Raw genomic sequence first — 17,810 nt, forward strand, 5'->3', positions numbered from 1 at the left:
TTAATTCATATGTATGCTATAGAATGTGATTACATATCTTTTGGAAAGCAAACCTTGGAAATAAATATATCAAATGGCAGCATTTACATAACTTATTTTGTGCTATATTTAAAAACAATAATTGTTATCATCACCACCTACCCCAAATTTAGACTTTTAAATATATGATTTTTCTGTCCACTTTTTAGGAACAGTAACTATATTTCATTAATTTTTTTCTATGTAATGTACTTTCTGGTATGGAGAAAAATTGCTTAGTTTTTAATATGATTTAGTATAGCTTGAAGTTTTCAAAGAGTTCTGAGTGCTGAGATAAATGTGAAAATCTTTTCAAAAAGTATTCCTATGCCTTTCATGGGTTTGGCGAATGCTGTCCTATTTTCCTCCACTTTCCTTTAGCCAAGATCTCTGCATTTATATCCTTTAATACTTCTTTGTAAATCAGTACCTCAGTTCCTTAATCATATTTGAGAATCTTTTTGTAACTCCCTCCAATTTGTCTCTGTGTTTGAAAACAATATCAAAATCAAGTAGAAAAATTCTTGTATCACAAATCCAGGACAATTTTTCCATTTGTTGGATTGGTTTTTTCCATTGCCTTTAAAAAGTATAATATACTGCCCACTATGATTGCTTAGGTCTCTTTTGATACTTTTACTATCAGGGATTTCCATTTACTATCTATGAGTGTTTCCCAAAAGGTGATTTTATTTCTGCCCTAAGTCTAATAATTTTAACTGCACTTTATATTGCTATCTGCCTATTTCTTAGTTTAGTAGTATTGCAGATTTTTTACTCTGATTATTCTTCCTAGTCTCTCTGCTCTTAAAGTGAAAAGCAATTTTTAAAATCCTATACACACTACTTTTTTAATCAATTGGAAAAGATTTTTTCTCAAAGCATATTACTATTTTTCGTGGGATTCTTTAAGTAATATTACTGAGAAATACGATTCGAACTTGTCCGGGCATCGTTCTGAGTGAAGGAGTTCCTGAAGGCAAATGAAAACACTGGATGACTTTTGGATGACTTCACTGGTCCTCTGACTCTTACTAAATTCAATTTAACATAGATAAGAGAAAGAGAAAAAAACACTTTATACATATCATTTAGCTTTTCCTGCATAGCAAACACCCCAAAACTGGTAACTTACAACAATAAACATTATGTCATGATCCCGTGGGTGAAAGGCTTGACCTGGGCTCAGCTGGGCCATCGTTTGCTCCTCTCATCTTGGCTCCAATCTGCTGATAGATAGGCTGGTAGTTGCTTGGGCGTTGGGACAACTGGGCCACATGTACCCAACATCTAACACTCCACTGTGGACTTTACATCACGGTTGTGTTCCAAAAGCAACAAAAATGTTGGTGCACTAATGGCTGTCTTCCAGAAGCAATAAGAAAAAGCACACACCAATGAGCAAGCATTTCCCAAGTCTCTGCTTATGTCACATTCTCAAATGTCTCATCAGCCAAAGCAAGGCCAGATTGTGTGATCAAGCAATTACATGATCAAGCCAAGGTTACAGTGAAGATTTAGACTCCACCTCTTGACAAAAGAGTGACAAAGTCACGTTATGAAGAGCTAAGTCATAATAAATGATAATGTATCAAACTCTCTTTTCCTGTAGCTTTCTCTTGTTTGCCTCCCCGTATTCATCCCCATCCATTTAGGTGATACCTTTCATTAGTGATTCAGTGGAATTCTTCCTCAGACTCATCTTTGAACATGAATTTTTATAATTTATAAAAAGCTAAGAGAGTTCCTTAATTGGGAGTAACCCAATTAAGAAATTCTTTGTGTACACCAAAAGTACTCTGCTTGCAAAGATTGTTTGAAATTGTGGCCCTGAAAATGTTTTAAATATTTAATTCACGGCCTCCCAATAGGATCATCAAATCAGAGCACTGCTTTCTATTTTCATCACAGAGAGACTAAAACACAGTGACGCTCTTCATCCTTTAAACATAATTTTGACTTTCACGATTATGGTATTATTCTTATATGACTAGTTAATTGGGACTGATCACAACTATCACATATCAAAATCCAAAGGGAAGAAATAGAGAGTAACTGTCTGTCTTGGAAGGTTTGTCAAGTATTTAATTATAAACTGACATATCATATGAGGAGGTGGGGGTAAGGGATACGGCACAGAAGCAAAAGTCTAGAGAAAACCAGGCATCCAGATTAGGGAGACCCACATAAATAATATGGCTTTTACAGTAAAAGAAAATGTAATTTCTTCTCAAAGAAGTAACTATATGGGATGCTTTTATCATATTTTTAAAAACATTTAAACAAACACATAAGGAAAAAATCTAAAGTGAAATTTTGAAAGCATTGTTATTAGATTAGGGTGTGACAGTTTGTTTTCCAGTGAAAATCATCTCACTGACTTGTTATAATAAAAATGCAGTAGGTTTATCTAAAGTTGTCTAAATATATATAGACAAAATGGCCTATACACAATAGATAATACTGATAGCTATTGGGATAATCATTTGAAAGATTTTTCATATGCTTTTATTGCCCCCAGTTAAATTCTCTACCATTTACTATCAACTCAGGGAACAGAGAAAGAATGTGTTTATAGTATAAATCTTGGCAGTATTTACCTCAGGTATTAGTCAGAGTTCTCCAGAGAAACAGAACCAAGAGGATATACATATAGGAAGAGATTTATTATAAGAAATTGACTCATGCAATTATGGAAACTGAGATGTCCCACAATCTGTCGTCTGCAAACTGGAGACCTAGGGAAGCTGGTTGGTGTGATATAGTCTGAGTCTGAAGGCCTGAGAGCCAAGAACATGAAGGACAAGGAGGTCACAGTCAAGCAATCAGGCAGGAAGGGCCAAATCCTTGCTTCCTTGGCCTCTTCTTTCTCTTCAAGCCGTTTATGGTTTGGATGATGCCCACCATGCTGGGGAGGGCAAACTGGTTTACTGAGTCCACCAATTAAAATGCTAATTTCATCCAGAAATACCCTCACAGACACACCCAGAAGTATTGTTTGCCAAATATCTCTACGTTGTGATCCAATCAAACTGACATATAAAATTAACCATTACATCTCACTTTCACAAAGATCTCTTAGAAAGAATCCAAGGAGTGAGATACACGGATACTGTACAATTATTCATCTGTTAACACATTTTTCTTTTCTGTGCTCATCTGACTTCCAGAAGACTATTTCTGAGATTATGTAGCACAATGTCTTTCCTCAAAATAATTAAGTTCATGATAATACAAGTATAGAGTACAAATCGTAATATATTTCCTTATTTTTCCCATGATATAAAAATATTTTACATTACCGTGGGTGTGAATTCTTTCTGTAAAAATTTTATAAAGTGACTTCAATGCTGCTTTTATCTTGTCAGTGAATATCCGATTCTAGCATCCTTATAAAAAATACAATCAATTGTACCCATTTTGAGGGTGTTTTAAACCACATATATTTCCTGAACTAAATACTTTTACAGTCCAGAATACTGACAGGCTAATTTAGAATTATCACTAATGTCCGTAATCGTCCAAGAAGTTGTCAAATTTTTTTCCTAAAGTGTATCAATAAACACTCCTAAAATTACGCAGATACATTCTTAAGTATGTAAGGAAACTTGTACATGCAACTCATCAATTAAAGTGCATCCATACACAATTATAAAAGAATGGAAATGCATATCAATAGTAAATCACGAAACACAATGAATTCCTTTCTATTGTTATTGGAATACTACAAGCTCTTACTCCAGAAAGCCCTAGACAGTAGTGTGAGTATAACTTTCACATCAGAAGTGAATAATAGGACCACTTTTGATGTGATATATACTTTAACAGGGATTCAAAATGATGTTTACCACAGAGTCTTTATATCCTTAAGTACTTCATTCCTCCATGCTACTCATTAAAAATGTATTTCTTATGACCAGAAGCAATTTTAAATAACCTCACAAAACTAAGGTTGTGTGGTTCAGTGGCATAATTTTAATTGCCTTAATTCAGAGATAAGTCCTATTTCTCAGGAGGGTACTTGTTTCCATTACTTGATAGGAATGATAAATCTATTCTATTAATTTGTATCATTGCAAACAGCAATTTTATCAGATAATGTATCAACATATTATATGCTGTGCAACAAAATCCTGAAGGCAAAACAGAGTGAAAACCTTTATATAGCAGATTTTGTTGTTACACTGACTTTTACATTAATATGCAACTTTAATCTTTTTTATCCTCAAAACCCTTTGGCAAAACAGTAACTAAATCTCAATACCTTCACAAAGAAGGTTTCTATCTATCATATATAAAGAAAATAAGAATGAAATCAGAGTAACATATTTGAAATATAGAACTCTTGGCAGTGAAAGGAGATGCTTAGGAGCATAAGTTTCTGGTACTGTTAAAAGCTACATGTGAAATCATAAGGCATTGGGAAGAATCTTCAATAAGAATCTGTTTGAATCCTGTCTGCATAATAAAAATGTAAGTTCCAATAAAAGAGAAAGAATGTAAACAACTCTAGAAAAGTTCAAGGAGAGGGTGAGCATTTTCGTCTAAAAAGAAAAGAGCACTGGAATATGGGAAAATGCAGATGTCAAGACCTTCTGTTATGTAAGATCTTGGGTGACATCTTAGGACTTTCCAAGGTGATGGCCATACCTCAAATACCTAAAAGACCAGCGAAAGGGCTTAAATGAATGAGTCCAGCCAGGTATAAGATGGAACGTGACAACTGGCTCAGAATCAACACACTAGAGATTTACGAGAACAAACTGGAAAAATAACCCCCTACAAGACAGAGGCAATTGTTACACCTCGAAAACTTGTACTCATTGTAGTCATATCTTCTGACTTGCCTAGGGAATTTTAAAATCTAGATTTTTATGTAAAATATCCTTTTACATTAAACATCCAACTTTTCAAATGTTGGTAAAAATTTACTGTGCGTAGCAATACAAAACAGACCTTATGGTGAACGGTCTTGACTTCTGATCTGCACGCTAAAAGTGGTGTGGGAATGATTGTATGTTTCACTATGAGAGTTTCAAGAATTTATTCTGATGGATTTTGGATAGCATACTGTCTGAAAGTTATCCAACTCTTTTGGCTATAAGAAGAGGTGTTGGTTCAACTAAAGTAGACGTGTCAGGTCCTTTGTGGTCTCCAAAGTAAATTTAGTTAGTGATTGTGTGTATGTGTGAGTGGTGATAGAGAGGAAAAATAGTTTGGGAATTATACATATTTCTTTTATAAATATGCTTATTTGTTGAATTCCTGGTGATAGTAATGATTCTGGGTTTTTTTTTTTTTTAGAGAATCAACGTAGACAAGAGGGGCTGGCCCCATGGCTGAGTGGTTAAGTTCCCAGGCTCCGCTGCGGCGACCCAGGGTTTCACCGGTTCGGATCCTGGGCGCAGACATGGCACCACTCACCAGACCATGTTGAGGCGGCTTCCCACATGCCACAACTAGAAGGACCTGCAACTAAAATATACAACTATGTACCAGGGGGATTTGGGGAGATAAAGCAGGAAAGAAAAAAAAAAGCTTGGCAACAGTTGTTAGCTCAGGTGCCAATCTCTAAAAAAAAAAAAAAATAGACAAGAAATCACAATTCCTGAGAAATATCAATAAGCAATACAATATTACCTGTTCTAATGAAACATGGCAGAATTGCACTTAAAATAGGTGACTGGGGACAAGTTGATGATGCTTTTTTCTTCTTGGGATTAATATTCTAGAAAACTTTATTCTATTTGAAAAACAACAAAATATAGTTTCCTAGAGAGAACTGTACTGCATTCTTTATAATCTATGAAACTCAGACATGGTTGGACTCCCATGGTGAGTTGTTATTCAGAACTCTGCCTGATGCCAAGTCAATATTCAATGAAGACATCTACACAAAGGGTAGGGATATGTGTTAGCTGATATTCACTGAAAGTGAAGCTCCATCAAAGCAGAGATCCGTTCCGTCAAGCCACTGCCTTAGCTCCTGCATCCTGACAGAACTGCAGAATCCTCTTATAGACTGTCATAATGACACCTCAATCATGCTTCTTATTGGAAGATAAAATTGACATTTATAGCTTATAGTTAGGGTCCTAAATGACACTAACTAATAAGATTTGCAGTATTATATTTAACAGGAATTAAATAGTTTTTAATATTCTTGCTACCCATACCAGAGGATAGAAAGCTCTTGCCAACAGAATATATTTTATTCATATTTTATTCTAGCAGTGTCTCCCCAGCACAGTGGCCGCAAGGTTGTATATGTTTAGATGTGTGTAGATGGAACAAAGGGATGAGCCTGACTGAAGGACTAAGTCAGCAGAATCCAGGATACACCAATGCTCAATATCTTTAAATCATTCCAGATACTCCTATCCTTCATCAGACTTCAGGGTGTTACAGCCTGATGTTGTTTAGAGATTCTGCAGGAAGAGTCCGTTATGCAACATAAAATGTTCAGAATGTATTCCAGATTTTGTCTGTCATAGCAGTTCACATTTTCCTTGAGGAGGTTGTTTTTGTTTGTTTTTATTTTCATTTTTGTTGTCATCAGCCAGGGAAGCTGAGAAATTCAGTTATAGTTAGAGGGCCCATAATAACAGAATAACTATGTGAGTAATGAAGTATGCCCCACGGAGGAGAGAGCTGGAACCCTCCTAACTCTCCTCTCGTTGACATCATGAGGCCATCAACATCTGAGTATTTGGGGAGAGAAAAGCAAAACAACAACAACAAAAAGGGAAGCAAAATTAAAAAGCAGTGACAACAACAAAGATACAACAAAAAACCTGAGAAACTAACAAAATATTGCCAAGGTGAATATTATATGTAAATTATAAGCACTGTATCATTTTAAAACATATCTTAGTGGGAGGGATTGTATTTGTCATTAGTTACGAAAATGAATGATATTTGGAGACAAAGCTGTTTGTGACGTAGATTTAGGAAGGAGAATTACAGGGGAGCAATTTTCTACCAATGACTAGTTGAACAATTTCACCCACATTTTTGCTCCAATGGTTTATAAACCAATAGATCTGTCCTTGGAAGGGCACAATCCCCCCGACTTTGCTCATTTAACTAATACTTCTAAATTTTAGAAGGCTGATGTAGAGAACTTTGTTTACCCAGTTATCAAAATTCTTTCCTTTGAGTTGGAGCTTTATTCTTACAAAATTTCTCATAACTTGGGATTATTGTTATTATTTTTTTTCTCTGTAACTGCCACTCTGGACCTCTTTATCCAAAACCTTGCAGGGCTATAGACTCATCATATTCATTCCTAATGATAATTGCTGCATTGTACTTCCTCATATTGAGAAACTAGAAAGATCCCACAACATTTCATAGTATTTATTGACCTGTCATTAGCCTTTGAATCAGTTGGCAAAAACCACATGTAGAAAAGCCCTTCTGATGATACCTCGGTATCCTTATCATAGTATCACATAATGCCTGGATGCTACAAATGAAAGCCCAACAGAGAAAACTGTACCTTTATGTGTCCTAAAGAAGGATAAAAGCTTTTTTTTTTTTTAACTTAAAAATCAATAACTCTATAGAGATTTACAATGAACAGGACAAAGGCAAGGCCTACATTCTTTCGGGTACCCTGGATGGATAATAACAAAATCAGTTTTCAAGTGAATTGGAGGTATCTGGAGAACATTGAATCTCTCTCTCAAAACCCAGAATAATACAATTCTGATTTTTAAAACCCCTCAAACTCAAGCTCATACCTTTCAAGTTTTATGCTGAAGAATCTGTGCACTTAAATAAAACATGTGTTTAAACACATTTGAATGCATTTGAGCAGATTAAATGCTGTTGCTTGAGGAAGACTTGGTCCTGCCTAAAGAAATTCTGATGGCCGACCCCAGTGGAGAAGTACATGGGCCACATAATTATGTCAGACCCTTTGAATTCTAAAACAAAGTGTCAAGCTTGCCACTACATTCCTGATATTTAGATACATCCAGTATAAATAATATAGAATTTTATTTGCATTTCAGGACCAAACCATAATAGGTTCATTTTAGATTATTTACCTTCTAGTTCCCAACCAAAGAGGTAATGACACACTTGACAGTTAAAGAAAACATGCTAGTTATTCATTCACCAGGTTTTCCAACACCCACTCTTAACCTTTCAACCTTAAATTAAAAAAAAATGTCATCTGAAAACTACCTGGATTATATATTATACAAATCTACCATATAAGAACTTTATAGTATATGAAAACTGTCTTCAAAAAATAAAAATATAGCATTCTACCTTTAAGGGGATGCCTTAAAAATAGCAATATAAATGTCTGATCTTTTCGAAAAGTACTATTGAAGCAACTTTCCAATAAACTGTATAATGTCATATATATATAGATTCATCAAATGAAAACCCTTATGATTTGCATCAGAGTTTTCTGCATTGTATTTTTCTGATCCACTTCTGTAAATTAATAATGAGGGTGACATAACACATCATATTCCCTTGTGTGCCTCAATTTCCAGGAGGCCCAAAGCTTTGATTTATATTCAGATGAGTAGTCAAGTCTTAGCCTGTCTCTGACTTATTACCTGGCTCTTGTTCTTTTTTCTTGTTTTAACTATATGTAATAAATTTGTGACTTTTGGGAAAATCTACTTTAATTGTTTAGGGAGTAAAAAAGAAGAATAAAGCAACCTATAGACAAACCTCATGTGCCCGGAAATGACCGTAGTTTTAACATAATGTGAACACTGGACATGGCTATATCAATAGAAGGTAAAACTGCATTCCAAAATATTTTATCAAGACTATTTGTGAATTGTCTTGAGTTATTTAAAATTTAAAAGTAGGTAAATTCAACAATCACTTATTGAATACTCATTATGTGGAAATTACTGTGTAAGACAGTTTGGTAAAGAGCCCAGAATCAGAAATGAGGAAAAGTAGTTTCCATTCTGACCCCACCAGCTCTTTGGCTTGGGAGAAATGAATTCTTGAGGCTTGGGTCAACCAGTTGTAGAAGGTGGGGCCGTAAGTTCCCTGTTAGGTCAAAAGGTTTATCATTGAGACATAACTTTTGTTTTTTGTAGGCTTATAAAGATGATTAAGACATAGATACCAATCACTGTTACATGAAGCAAAACTTGTTTTAATTCTTAAAATAAAAAATTTAAATAATAAAAGATTTTGGCACACAACACTCCTTACCTAATAATTTTGACTCGGGAGTTCTTTGGGTAAGGGATTAACCTGCATTTTCAAAGATAGTTAGATTTTCAATGAAAGAATATGCAAGGGAGGGCGTTACGTGAAGAATAAATGACATGAGACTGAGTACAGGGTAGCAAAAGTTACTTAACATATTTGCAGGATTATAATAAGAAATGCAAAGTCCTAAGCTCTGAACACATTAAATTGCCTCCAACTTCTAATCAAAAATAAAATAAAATACTAACCTTAAAATAAAGCTAAAAATGTCCAAAAAATTCTTGGAATAAACCTGATGCCTCTTTTCAAGTGTATGATTATTATGTGCTGTGATGGTGTCCTAAACAAATGCTTAGTTTGAATATTTGATAATTCAGAACTGCATATTTGTGAAGCAATGACCACATAGTTGAAGCTGCTGGATGAATATTATAAATATACATTACAGATCTCACATAGATAAGATTCCACTTATTATGACAAGGAAGTGGACCAAAAGCTTCAGGGAAAGAAATAGACACACAGAATTAGAAATTGATGTCCAAAGCATCCTTACATCAGAAGCGTTCCACTCTCAGAAGCTATTGATTTATTTTTCAAAGCTCTGGTAGATTAAAAGTGTCACTGTCTCTGAATTCACCCATTAAAACATTTCACATTTGAGTTTGGAAATGTACCATTTGAACAGAGGGGAAAAACTGGAAGAAATATATACATTTAATTCAATAACTTGCCCTTAATTTTGTTGTATAATCAATTGTGCTTATATTAAAACAATGCTTAGGGGCTGGCCGGGTGGCTCAGTGGTTAAGTTCACACATTCCGCTTCTCGGTGGCCCAGGGTTTGCCAGTTCGGATCCCAAGTGGGGACATGGCACCGCTTGGCAAAAGCCATGCTGTGGTAGGCATCCCACGTATAAAGTAGAGGAAGATGAGCATGGATGTTAGCTCAGGGCCAGTCTTTCTCAACAAAGAGAGGAGGATTGGCAGTAGTGAGCTCAGGGCTAATCTTCCTCAGGGAAAAAAAAAAAATGCAATGCTTAAGTAAGACCCTAATGAGGGCAAATACATTATAAGTCACTAAAGCAGAAGTCCTAATCATTTCCTGAGATTAATCAATCCATTGTTTCTTATTGGGATGCTGATGTCATGTTAAATGTGAACTTATTCATATTTAGCTACAGTTGATGATTAATGCTGCTGCAACTGGCTTACACACTTATGGTCTGCTGTCCTTCAGTGCATTAAGAATTTCCTTGTTCCTTTAGAAAACAACAATGGTTCTTGCAGTGCTTTTCTAGAAGTCCATGTGTGATGGCTTATTTCAAAGGCATCTTCACGATGTGAATTCAAATATAGGATGCACTCGTATAAAAACAGCAAGAAAAACTTCATTCTTTATTCATATGAAGTATCTGCATTTATTTATCACTAACTTTGATAAGCACTTCTTGAATGTCTATACCATTTATCTGGGCTATAAGACAAAAAGGGAGAAACTGTCTGCACAAAGCTTATGAGCAATTGAGAAAAGGTAATATTTCTTTAAGCTTTCACTCATTATTCATTTAATACATGGCTCTAGTGTTGGTACATACAACTATGTGATTCAATTAAAATTTGTTGAATGGGTAGATACACAAACAGATGAAGGAACAAATAATATTATTTGAGTAGATATTATGACCCTAGCATTATGCTAATCTTTGATGATAAAATGTGACTCACCTGAGCCCTTCCTTTGAGATGCTTGCACTTACTGCAGGGAACATGAACATAAGCAAGCATTTTCAGTACAACTTGATGAGTATTATAAATGAGTTGATATGGGAGCCCTGAGCACACTTAGCTCCATCTAAAGGAGGACAAGTTGAGTAGCAAAGACATAGTGAAAAAAAAATCACTAAGATGAATCTGGGCAGCTTTGTTCTGGTCCAGGCTCAGCTGGTGTCAATTCTACTTACTCATGAATACGCCATCAACTGTGAATCAGGAGAAAGGTGTGCTGATCTTGGCTGGGCTCTCTCACTTCGAGACCTTGGCTGCAACAAATGTGCTGACTCTGCTCTCCGCTGTGCCTCTCAACCTACAGCGAGCTAATCTGGGCTTGCTATTTACATAGTAGCTGAGGAGGGTCTCATGAGAACAGGCCATCCACAGGCCCAGCCAAACTTTTACGGATAGGAAAATAGACTCTACATTTTGATGTGAGGGGCTACAAAGTAACATGGCAATGTGTTGATGGGGGGGCATTTTTGCTATTTGCCAGTAGCAATGAATCATATCCATATTTTATATAAGTATCACTGTTAATTCTTTTTTTTTAAATTGCAGTCACATTGGATTATAACATTATATAGCTTTCGGATGTACATCATAATATATTTTGAATTCTGTCTAGATTACTATTAATTCTTAAGGACAATAACCATTTTTAAAATTTCTCTTTTGTCCAATTACCATGATCAATGCCCTGTATATTGCAGGCATTCTTTTTGATGAGGACAATATAATAACTTATACAGTTAATATATTTCCTTTCGGAAGAAAGAGTGTGAACCATTTGGACTACTATTGCATAACCAGCAGCATATCTTGTATATCTCCTTTATATAGTGCACTAGAGAGGATCACAGATATAACTAATCCATTGTTTTTACCTCTCAGGGTAGAGTCAGTTATAGAGACATTATCCATAAGGAAGTCATAGAAGTAACTTATCACCAAGGAGTCCAGAGTTTCACCAATTAAGGTTGGGTAACTCCACCAATGGCAACCACCTTTACAAATGTGTCTGAAGCTATTCCGCTAATGGCTTCTCGCTTTCCCTCTCTTCTAATTCTTGCCTGTTGTCTGTATATAAACCTAAATGCTTCCTTCTTGGTAATATCGTTTTCTGTCTCTTGTAATCACTCATATTCCCAACATGGAAAAATAATCTCTATTAGCATTTTGACACACTTTCAGTGTTTCGTGAGGTATATGTTCATATTATGAGTATCTCTGGATGTATGCATAAATGTACATATACGAATATTTTTTACCTATTTTGAAGCATACTATTATTTTATTTGATGCTATCTTTCCTTTATTTCCTTGATTTATTTTATTTTTACTTATTTCATTTTATTAAGTCTAATTGTTTTACAAATAAAAAGTGAAAGACCTTTAAGAAGAAAAAAAGTTACGTTTTGAAATTAAACTATACACACTGAAAATAGGTGACACAAATCTCTGAAGCTCTTGAAAATTTCCATATTCAGAAGCTCCAGAAAGTATCCAGCTGACTCTCCATTCTCCTCTGATGAAGGCTCCCTTCCCTCAGGCAGAGAATCAGAGCCAATTAACATTTATAATTCAGTTTCTCTTAAATGCATACAACTGTTATAGCCCATTTTCCCATTTTTCATAGGGATTATATATGAGTTTTTGGAAAGCTTGGTAAACTATTATTTATAGCATTGTTTCTAAAAGATTAATATATTCACATTTCCAATCATGATATCTACAGCTGAACATTTAATCTACAATTGGGTTTTAATTTGGGGGCTTACAATAGCAAATACATCTTTCATTCTAAGTATTATTAAGTTTTTCTTGGCATTACAATCTAGTGCCTTCAAAGGTTAAACAATCACTGGCAAGAGACATTGGCAAATGAGATGGTGAAAATCTTTTTTCCCTGACATTTAGATATAACAAGCAAAACTCAGTTTCAGTAATCATGATTCATTTAATACCATATTTAGAAGATTGATACTTAGTGGTTTGTCAACTGACATTTGCAAGCAGTCCAAAAGTTTTCTTTCCCTTTTTTTAGCTCCAGGTTGAAGAAATCAAATTTAATTAAGATGAAACAACAAGAATGTAAAATAGGAAAATAATTTACTGATAATTAAGAAAAATATGTTTCCATGGGATAATTTGGATTTTTGTAGGCAGCTAAGTTTTGTAATAAATATATTAGTTGAACTTACTGCTGTCAAATTTTTTTGCTACAACATATATGTTGCCTAAATTACTATAGACATCCGTGAAAAATTTTCAAACAAAATATTATGGTAGTTTACTTGGTACAATATTTATTGTTGTTTTTGTGGTTGTTGTTCAATTCTACTGAATAGAACAAGATGGTAGAAGAGAAGTAAAAATAAAGTACTGGTTCTGACTCTGGCATCAACTAGCTATGAGCTTTTAGCTGAGATTTTAGAGAAATTTCTATCACATAAGAATGTTCTGAATCATGTGAGAAAAGTATCTATTATAGATGGTGAATACTCAAGGTATGAGATAAATAATATTAGGCTATACTCTCAGTGTTCATCACTGTCAATGAGTTTTCCCCTTTTCTATTACTTTAGGCAACCTTTTTAAGTCTGGTCAATTGTCTCACATATGTGTCATTGGCAGTTACAGGGAAAATGACAAGAAATGTTAGGTTTAAGGAAATCTGTGACCACTATAGGAGAAATATAAAAGTATTTTGCATTGAAAATTGATATTTATAGTTACTGTATTTTTTCTTTTTGTCAGTATATGACATATTTTCAATTACAAATCCTGGCAATATATTATTCCTGAATATACCTCATTGCCTCTGCTCCCTGCATGCATTTTAATGCCCCCCCCCCCGCTTTTTTTTTTGGTTAGGAAGATTGGCCCTGAGCTACCATCTGTTGCCAAACTTCCCCTTTTTGCTTGAGGAAGATTGTCACTGAGGTAACATCTATCCCAATCTTCCTCTATTTTATTTAAGGGATGCTACCACCACCTGGATTGATGAGTAGTGTACAGGTCTGCTCCCAGGATCCGAACCTGTGAACCGTGGGGCTGCAGAAGCAGAGCATGTGAACTTAACCATTACACCACTGGGCCAGCCCCACCCTCGTTGCATTTTTAGCAACTTTAATCTGATAACAACTTCCACATTTGAAGGAAATATTACCATGGGGATTATTGTCTCTTAGTCATAAAATTTTTCTAAAACATTTCTACAAAATGGCCAGAATGCTATATCTGTTTTCTGATGTTACTTCCCAGTATTTCACAGTTGTCTCCTCTTTCTCTAGGTGCAGAATTCTCACTCTGGTGGAGACTGACAGGATCATCTACTAAATACAAAGGAGTTAAAATTCTCAGAAAGAAAAATGGAATTTTTTTGGAATTCAGCTAGAGACATGGATTTGGAAAGAGAAAGAAAAAATTAGTCTTTGTTTGTTTGTAATGGCCAGTTGATAAGAGAAAAGTGATCCTAGAAATTATAGTCCCTGCTGCTCAGTCCTGGAGCCACTGAGGGAAAAATACAACTGAAACTTTCACTACCTAATGAATTTTCTCCAACTTACGTGAGTGCGTGTATAACGGCATTAAGATTTACACTTAGAATGTCCCCTTACATATTTAATTCTAATTAGTTCAAATACGTTCACTTCAGCAAACATTAATTGAGGGATTCTGAATTTCTAGGCACTGATTTGAGGATTTTAAGTTAAAAAATAATTTTGTTGCTACTCTCAAAACTTCCCATCTCTTCAGGTGAGCCAGACCCCAGAGCAATGACAACAAAGTAAGAAAAAAAAAATGAAAGTCGCCTTTGAATTGGACAGGTGGATATACACAAGAAGTGTACTTCACAAGTATATTTCAGAAAGAAAAAAGTTTTCTGAAACAAAGGCACATGAGTGTGAGGTTCCATGGCATATTGAGAGAAGAATAAACAGTCAGGAAGGCCAGTGTTGCAGACAATTAACAGGGGAAAGACTATCCGAAATATATATCTGGAAATATAGAGTGGTGTAACCTTGTACACCATGGTGAGAGTTTTTAATTTATTCTGTATTTAATGGAAAAGCATAAAAGTCTTGTAAAATGGGGATTAGATAACTATAACTGAGTTTAGAAAAAAATTTTACAGGTCACCTTGATACAATACAGAAAAATGAATTTTAAACAGAGACATGAGCTAAGAACGCCACTCAGGAGGCTATTGCAATAGCCAAAATGAGATATTACTGGATCAGGGGCATCAATAAGTCTCATCCAGAAAAATGGTTCTAAAGTCAGTGTGCTCATCAGGATATCCTAGGGGGGTTTTAGAAAATATGTTCAGTTCCTACCACAAAAGAGACTAAGTCGACGATGGGTCTCTGCAATTTGTATTCGTGAAAGTTGCCCAGGGGATTCTAATGCAACCAGCCAGACACCAGTCTTTAGGCCAGAAATTGACAACCAATGAGCTAGCATCAAAGTAACCAATTAGTAATGCTTGTCCACACTGCTAAATTGAGAAAGATTGTGAGGCTGAATCTGGGCTCTGTGGAATAGAGAGAGACAGTCAATCAGTGCCCTCTGCTGTAAACTTGGGACCATGCACTTGCCTTCTCTGGCCTACACTAGGACAGTGACTATGGAGATGCAGAAGGGTTGAATTTGAGAGTTAATTAACAGATAAAATCACAAAGTCTTAATCAGTAGTTAGAAATAAAACCTCTGAAAAAGAGAAGTCAAAAAGACTCCTGGTTTCCTCGTTACTGGCTTAGACAATTAGTTAGAGGGTGATGTTAACTATGAAATAGAAGGCAGAAGGCATGCCGTGAGAACATCTGTAAGCAAAATCAGAGCTGGTGTATATGCTAAGTTTGTAGAGGTGAGAGGAAGATGGAGGTAGGGTGGTGAGAGAAGGGATTCATGGAGGAAAGTACTGGAGGAGATGCAAAGATACAGGATTAAGGGACCAATGAAGAGGTTAACCTTACAAAGGCACACAAATATCTCATCTGAAACACAATGAAAAGATACAAAACAATATTGTGTATATACATTCAGAAATAAACAGAAAGGAAATTGGGTGATTTTCTCAGTGAAGTAAGAGTAACTGCTTTCCTTGGAGCAATGGTTCTCAAACTTAAACATGCTTCCGAACCTCTAGGAGGGCTTGTTAAAACACACACACTGCCAGGCCACACCCCAGAGGTTTTCATTCAGTATGTCCGAGGCAGAGTGTGAGAATTTGCGTTTCTAAGATGTTCCCAGGTAAGGCCAACTCTGCTACTACAGGGCCCACGCTTTGAGAACCACTGCCTGAGACTATGGGGGAATCAAAGCTCCTCCTTTCCTGTATCTTTAGATCTTTTAGGGTAGAATAAATCTTTCAAAACCCACCCCATAAGAATCCCCTGGGCTATTAAAAGAGACGTTCACACACCTTCCTTCTGGAAATACTGGTTGCTAGTAACGATTCTTAGGATTTGTGACTTTGGTAAACTGTAGAACAGGGATCTACAAGCCTTTTCTATGAGAGGCAGACAGCGAATATTTTTCGCTTTGTGGTCTCAGTTGCAACTACTCACTTTGCCCTCAGGGAAAGGTATAGACAATATGCAAACAAGTGGGCATGGATGGATTCCATTAAAACTTTATTTACTAAAACAAAAAGAGGCCAGAGTTGCGCTATGGACTATTGTTTTTCTCCTTTCCTTCTGGAGTAGAGAAGGTTAAAAGATCTTCTTAGGTTAGTGTGTCAAATAAGTTTCTCAGTATGATTGTTGAAGCGGACATACTTTTCAAAACAGTTTTTGGAAGGCGGAAACCAGGGCTAAAGTAAGCAGTGAATATGGGCTAATAGAAAACAAAATGGAAAGAGAGTGTCACAGCTATATTTAGCAGTTTCAACAGAGGAGAAGCTGAAAAGAGACGTAACAAAATGAGTCAAGAGGAGGCCAATTCTGGCAAAACATGCCCCAGGAGTAGAGGAGATTTAGAGGAAAATGTGTTACTACTTTTAGACAGGTTTTTGGAAACCAAGGAAAGGAGTTGGAGAACCATTCTCTTATGTAATTTATTGTGAGTTCTAGTGACATGTCGCCCGAAATAAAGAGTCTAGGTAAAGTTTAAATGAAGGAGTTTATTTGATCATCAAAGCAAAGAATCTGAGTCCTGAGAAACAGTCAGACAGGGTATCCTGAGGAACTGCTCGGAGGTCTACAGATTTGAATACAGTTTATACTTTTTAACAAAACAGGGCAAGTGCAGGAAAGGGCTTACACATCTAATAGTCATCCACTTCAAGGATAACATGGACAAGAGCCTTTTGATTATATGTCAAACAAGGACTGTAACGGTGTTATCTCTGTGTGGAGGGAGGCAAGGACCAGGGTCAGTACTTTTTTCCTCATTCTCTAAGAAACGCAGCTGGGAAATGTGAGAGCAAGGTACCCATTATCTCTCTCAGTTGCTGATTCATGCTGCTGGTGTCTTCAGTCCTGAGACATGAGGGCTTGCAAGGTCATTTAGACACAGGCTGCGGAGGCCTACACGGCGCTTCACAGTAAAGCATGGATTTTTATTGTGCTAACTTTAAGCCTATGCAGCTCACTTGCTAGATTTGCCTGTTAGACCAGGGGAGCGTTCTCAGTTTCATTCACAATCGCAAGGAATGAGTTTAGAATGGAGATTAGCAAACGTGGGAAAAGGGCCAGTGAGGGGTGAGCGTGCCCTGGATTGAATTGAGCAATGGGAGAGTGAAAAACACAGCTGGAAGCAAGTTTGCTCTCTTTGAAGGGAAATTAAGAATCCTGGGGCCAGTGGAATAGGTA

This window comes from Equus quagga, unplaced genomic scaffold, assembly GCF_021613505.1.
Source record: "Equus quagga isolate Etosha38 unplaced genomic scaffold, UCLA_HA_Equagga_1.0 203_RagTag, whole genome shotgun sequence".
NCBI classification, from domain to species: Eukaryota; Metazoa; Chordata; class Mammalia; order Perissodactyla; family Equidae; genus Equus; species Equus quagga.